This window comes from Ailuropoda melanoleuca, chromosome 16 (assembly GCF_002007445.2).
Source record: "Ailuropoda melanoleuca isolate Jingjing chromosome 16, ASM200744v2, whole genome shotgun sequence".
NCBI classification, from domain to species: domain Eukaryota; kingdom Metazoa; phylum Chordata; class Mammalia; order Carnivora; family Ursidae; genus Ailuropoda; species Ailuropoda melanoleuca.
The window spans coordinates 71,824,629-71,831,282 of NC_048233.1; the positions used below are offsets into that span (position 1 = coordinate 71,824,629).

The 6,654-nt window shown below is 42.3% G+C and overlaps 1 pseudogene; it reads right to left on the reverse strand.

The window, feature by feature from the left end:
• Positions 1 to 738: 738 nt before the first annotated feature.
• On the reverse strand, positions 739 to 2,383 carry LOC117796601 (annotated as a pseudogene).
• Positions 2,384 to 6,654: the final 4,271 nt, after the last annotated feature.

Consider the following 6,654-nt stretch of genomic DNA (forward strand, 5'->3'; position numbering starts at 1 on the left):
TTGCCATGCTTCGCTCTGTTAAAACTTTATTGGGCACAGTATGGAAACTCAATTAATAGTGAGAATGACAATGGCAAGTGTCACTGGCATTGCACCCAATTATTTTTTCCTTAATATCTTTTTTAAATCACAAGCTGCCCAAACTCAACAAAAGCCAAGTTCTTCCACAGGGCATGTTTAGTCCATTGCCAGGGTCCCTCAACTCTGTCACCAGTTATAAGCCTCTCTCTTCTCCCAACAGCAGTGCAGCTTCCCCCCAAAGAAGCTAACAGAAAACACAAATCGGGCTGTTTGTCAGGATTTTGTGTTATTGGTAGTATTTTGTTTTGTTTCCTATAAATCAAAATTTAGCTAACTTTATTCTTTCTTCTTACTCACAGTGGTCCTGGTTTAGAAAGCACGGACACAGAAACAAACCCAGAAGCCAACCCGAAGCACCACCTAAAGAAATGCATGAGAATGGATTCAAAACCACCAGCACCTGCACTGAAAAACTCATCGGTACCTGGCCTTCCAAGGTGTCCTGGACTCCAGCTGTGCCACTGAACTTGTCATCTTCAGCCCAGAGCTGGACCTTGTGTGGCTCACAGTAACCAGCTGGGCTAAAAGTCAAAGGATGACTAATTTTAATGCATAAGCAACCGGTTTGCCAATCTACGGTCTTCAAAAAAGCAAAATCCTACAATACACAATGTTCAATCCAGAAAACTCTCATGATTGGGAGTTGTTCCAAGCCTTTCAAGCTGAAGTGCAGATGGGCAGGGGATGACCCTCTATATTTAACACATATTTATCAGGGTTGAGGGAATCCATGTCATCAGAAAAAGAAAATATATGTACTCAAGAGTTTCTCCCAGAAAGTAACTTTTCATCTTGTCTCTTGCGATTAGATTCTGAACACCAATTGAAGAACAGCCACCTAAATGGATGCTGGCATACTTGCTGAAGCACAGCAGTATCTTTCAAAACCGATCCTGGAATTTCTTGTCCCCACTGAACCAGTAGTTACAGAGAAGGGTCTCCACTGTCTCTAGTCCTAGCAGACTGATATCGTCTTCAGGCCAGATTTCCACCTCCTTATGGCTAGCTTTGAGGTTAATGTTGAAGTCCCCATTTCTTGGGGTCGGCCCAGTCCTAAACTGATGATACATCTGGTAACAGGTCTCTATAAAAGCTTCAGCTAGCAGCATATGGTCATCAGTCATGGTGCGTACCCAAAGTCAGGATCACAAGCAAAAAAACACACTAAATGATTCCTCTTGGCACTGAATTTTCCATCCACAACTTCCCACAGGAAACTCAGCTTGCTGGGCTCAGACAGCTGAAGCACGTGATTTTTTTTTTTCTTTTAATTCCTTCTATGGCTTCAACATACTCTTGTAGTGACTGAATTGCTTTCTTTCCTCCTTGAATCCAGTGCTTCTGCGGAGTTCTGGCTCCAAGAGGGAAGATCCAATGGAGTGAAGAAGCCACCGTTGTTATAAAGGAACACGGGCACTAGCCCATCACTCTTCCCAAGCAGGGAATGTATATACTTGGTCACTCCCATCACGGTCCCCTGAAATTTTTTATCTCCAGTGAGACGAGACAGCATTATGAACTCAAACTGAACGCTCGTCACTTTTGACGCTGTATTATGACATCTTAGGAGACGTCGCCAGTGACTGTTTATATCGAAGTACGTAAAGCAGTTCACAGATACGCTAGGAGGAAAAGAAGTCGATACTGTGACGGGAACTTCCCTTTCCCACTGCAAGCACGTCCTTCACCTGCTCGCTGAGACTCAGCGCCACCAAGATCATGTTTGAAAGCAGCGGCGTCAGCTACCGACAGAAGACTTCCCACTTCCGCTTCCTCTTCTAGGTTTTCGGCCTTAGCCCGGAGGCTCCGCCCCCAGCCCACCCCACGCAGCTTCGCTCTGCGCCTGCGCCTGCGGCTTTGGCCAGTATTTAACTGCCCACCAATTTGGTCGCTTGTGTTGTAGCCATCTGACAAGTGCTAGCCTTGAGGTTTAATAGCACGGGATGACCCTTCTGTTCTGAGAATGTTTTTACTGTAGGCTAATGAAAAACAGTATCTCATTGGAAGCCAGTGGCATTCTTCTGAATGGTTATGTTTTAACTAAGCCCGGAACGAACTCTCTCATGCAGAGCTTCTCAAAATTTTGCATGCCTGAGAATTACCTGAGGGCTTATTAAAACAGGCTGCTTGTCTTCATCCCCAGAGATCCTGAGTCAGTAATCTAAGATAGAGCAGAGACTGCATTTCTAACATGGTCCCAGGCGATGCGGATGCTGGTGGTTTACTGATTACACTTAGAGAACCACTACGCCGATTGGGAAGAAACAGCACTGGGGAGCCCTACGTGGCAAGCTTGGACCATCCCCGATCTCCTCTACCGAAACAGGAACTCTGTATTTTACAGATGGGGCTTCGTCATGAGGGTTAAGGTATCTGCACTAAAAATGGTTGGAAAACCACTTCTCTAGGCAAAACGAATATTTGGGATTGTGCAACTAAAGGCAGAGAAAGAGTAGTTTACCCCCAAGAAAATCAGAGGCAAGAAAGCAAAGGCTTTTTTTCCCTTCATTCAGCAAATGCTGAGGGTTACTAAATGCTAAAAGGTTGTGCTTGGCTGCTGGGGGTGAAAGACAAGCCAGACACCAACTCAGGGGGCTTACATCTAGTATAACAAGACAAACGTGCAAAACAAATGAGTGAAATTAATGTTACATAGTTGCTATGACAGAGGCCTCCTTATAGAAAACAAATAGTTCACATGTGCTTCACATACCATCCTCTGGCCTTCCATTCCAGAAAAAAACTACTAATTGATCTGAGTACTCCTCCCAGCAGGTTCCAGATTTGAATTCAGAATCCTCAACAGATTCCTGTATCACCAAGCCATGAGCTACTGACTGAAGTTATTAGCATTCAAATTGAATTCTTAGGGCTATTACTCATTTAAGTTCTAGTGGGAATATTCTCACAATTCTATTTACATGATAGAGATTGAATGTGTCCCCCCAAAATACATAGGTTGAAACCTAATGAGATGGTATTTAGATGAGGTCTCTGGGAAGTAATTAGGTCATGAGGGGGGGAGCCCTCATGAATAGAATTAGTGCCCTTATAAAAGAGGCCGCAGAAAGGTCCTCACCCTTTCAGTCATGTGAAGACAGAACAAACCAGGAAGCTGGTCTCACCAGACAATGAATTAGCCAGTGCCTTGAGCTTGGGATCCCCAGCCTCCAGAACTCTGAGAAATAAACATTTGCTGTTTATAAGCCACCCAATCAATGGCATCTTGTTAAAGCATCCCAAATGGACTATGGCAATAGGTTTAGGAAATAATTCACAGAGGAGCTGGTGCTTGACAAGATCTTGTGAGATGCATATAAGATAACCAGGAGTTGAGGAGAGAAAAGAAGAGGTGGGGATGAGGTATTCCAGCAGATGAAAAGAGATGAAATTCATTAAGAGAATTAAGAAGTGAATGGTAAGTAGAACCAGCAACTGAGGACCATGCCTTCATGGATATTATGTTGGAAAGAGGGGAAAAAAAAGAAAGATTAGAGGTGCCTACAAATGCATGCAGGTCAAGAAACAAGTTTTTAAAACTTAACTGGATCATGTTTATGGGCTATGGATAAGGACATAGAAAGAGAAGTTGAAAAAAATACACAAGGAGAATAATATACTGAGCAAGTCCTCAGAGGAAATCTGTAGCCAGCATTGCTTTGAGGTTGTCTGACCACCCACTCTTTAATAGAAGGCTCTGTGGAAACAGGAGTGCACAGCCACAAAAGAGGAACACCAAACATCGTGTCTGAGGGACACCAAAGCTGGATCACAGAAGCATGCCAAGCATGGTGTGGGACAGGAAGATCAAGGAACTAGTGAAGTCAAGAATAAGAAGTACCTTCTATGAGCTGGCAGAAAGGCAATGATCTGGGGGAATTAGAATAAAGAGAGACAATATGTTCATTGGGACTTTCACTGGCCCCAAAAAAGTCTGTATGGGAAGACCAAAGAATTTGTAAAGTTCTGAGACAAAACAGAAGCACAAGCTCTGTTTTAAGATTGTGACTGATCCGGGGCTCCTGGGTGGTACAGCAGTTGAGCGTCTGCCTTCGGCTCAGGGCGTGATCCCAGTGTTCTGGGATCGAGCCCCACATCGGGCTCCTCCACTAGGACCCTGCTTCTTCCTCTCCCACTCCCCCTGCTTGTGTTCCCTCGCTCACTGGCTGTCTCTGTCAAATAAAAAAAAAAGATTGTGACCAATCCTTAAAGAAATCATTTGCCCAACCATTGATTTAAAGGGGGGGGGGCATAATTTTTTCTATAGTGAGAACTAATACTCAAAATGTACCAGGCAGTGTGCTAAAAAGTGTTCTTTCCAACATCTCCTTTAACTTAATCCTTGTAATGCCAAGGAGATAAGAACTATTGTTATTTTCATTTTACATATGAGGAGACTTAACTTTATAGAATTTAAAGCACTTTACAATCTTATATGTGACCGAGCTGGGGTTTGAACCCATATACGTTAGGTCCCAGGGCCCAGGCTTCTATCCTATCTACTTAATACACTTCTCTCAAAAGCACCTTTGGCCCCACCAAAACATTTGCCCGCTTCTCACTGAACAGACTCTTTTACAATTTTTTTTCTCATCCTCCTTCAAGGCCCACCAACTTTCTCTCTAGGAAGGCTTTACAAGCATCCCTGGGCTCAGTTAGTGGACCCTGCCCTCCCTTCCCCCAGGATCCCATAGCACTTCCTACCCACCTCTCAGAGCTCTCACTACATTCAATAAGAGTCAGACACCTGTGACTCTGGCTCTGCTCTCAGCTTGAAGCAAAGCATAAAGGAAAGGCCATGGGCTTTGAAGTTACTGAAAACTTGATCAGATGCCAGTTCTCCCTCTTCTAAACCATAGAAATTTGGGCAAATTAATCTATATGAGTTTGATTTAGTTCATTGATAAAATCAGGATAATTCAAAAGAGGAACTGTTGTGAAAATTTAAATGCAATAAGATTATATCAAGTCCTGACACACAATAGATGCACCGTAGGTGGCAGAAATTGTTATAACTGTTTGAGTAAGTGTTGGGTGAATTAAAAGCAATTTTATCTTGACCCATTGGCTCTGTACTTCTAACAACATGAGATGGCAACATTTTCTTACAACATAAATTCTGAGGAAAATATTTAGCCTCTTCATTGAAGAAAAACAAGTTTTACAAGCACGGATTTATAAACAATAAGGTATTCCTTTAAATATCTTTCTTGGGGCGCCTGGGTGGCACAGCGGTTGAGCGCCTGCCTTCGGCTCAGGGCGTGATCCCGCGTTATGGGATCGAGCCCCACATCAGGTTCCTCCGCTATGAGCCTGCTTCTTCCTCTCCCACTCCCCCTGCTTGTGTTCCCTCTCTCGCTGGCTGTCTCTGTCTCTGTCGAATAAATAAATAAAATCTTTAAAAAAAAAAAAATAAATAAATAATTATCTTTCTTACAGTCATCAAAATAGATCCCAAAAGACCTTGGCTTCCCAACAGTTAGTTTAATGTGAATGACTAGAAAACGTGAAAAATAATGAAACTTTAATTATCTTTAAATGGCTGTCAAGTTCTTACTAAATTAGATCCCAACGTCACTCCTCCAATTTATCTTAATGAATGAAGTTTTATTGTATTTACACGTCAAGGGCAAGAGTAAAGTAAATAAGACACAGAAATCTCAAATCCAAATGTTGTTGGAGAACCATAGCCAAAGGTTCTTTCAGATTAATGGTAGGGTAAAAGGGTTTCTAAAGGAGGCTGACAACAATTCTCTGTCTATAGTAAATACATCCGAGGGTATACATAGAGCAAAACTAGCCTTGTGAGTGGTGGGTACATGGGGCTTCATTATACTCTTTCTGTATAGTAAAGATATTTTGAAATTTTTCATAATAAAAACTTTAAAAAAAAAAAAGCCAAAAATAGCAGCAGCAGCAGCATTATACCATCATCATTTGTTAAATGTATTAAGATCTTATGAGATGCAATATCTCTTAACTCAAAATTATTAGTTCCTTTGGATTAAGTTTAAAGAGATGACATACATTTCTCAAATTGTATTAAGCTTAAAGAGATGACATACATTTCTCAAATTCACATTCCTGATAAGTGGCAGATCCCAGGACCAAAAATTTTAACAGACTCAGGATATTCAGAAAGAGGAAGGGGGGGGCGGGGAATGGTATTCTCCAGGGAAAAGAAACAAGCTTCCTTCATCTCTATGAAAACTTTAAGCACCATCAAATAAAGAAGGCGGTGCTGAGACCAAATGTGACAGCTGGAGACACTTATGTGGTTTGTGGACTCCCAGGGAGTGGAACAATTGGAGCTGACCACAGCAACAACTGGGGATGGAGCTGGCAGAAGTGAGGAAACAGCACTTCCACTGGGATTTATCAGAAAGGTGGATGAATCAAAGAATTTGTTGAATCAGAAAATTCAGAATGTGCCGGGTGCAAAAACTGGAGAAGGAACAAATAACCCTCCCCTTAATGGAAATTCACAGCTGTTTCTTTTCCAAGAAAAAGTGTGAAGCGAGTACTTTTGCATTTCAAGAAATTCAGGTAGCATAACCAACCAAAGCCCTTATC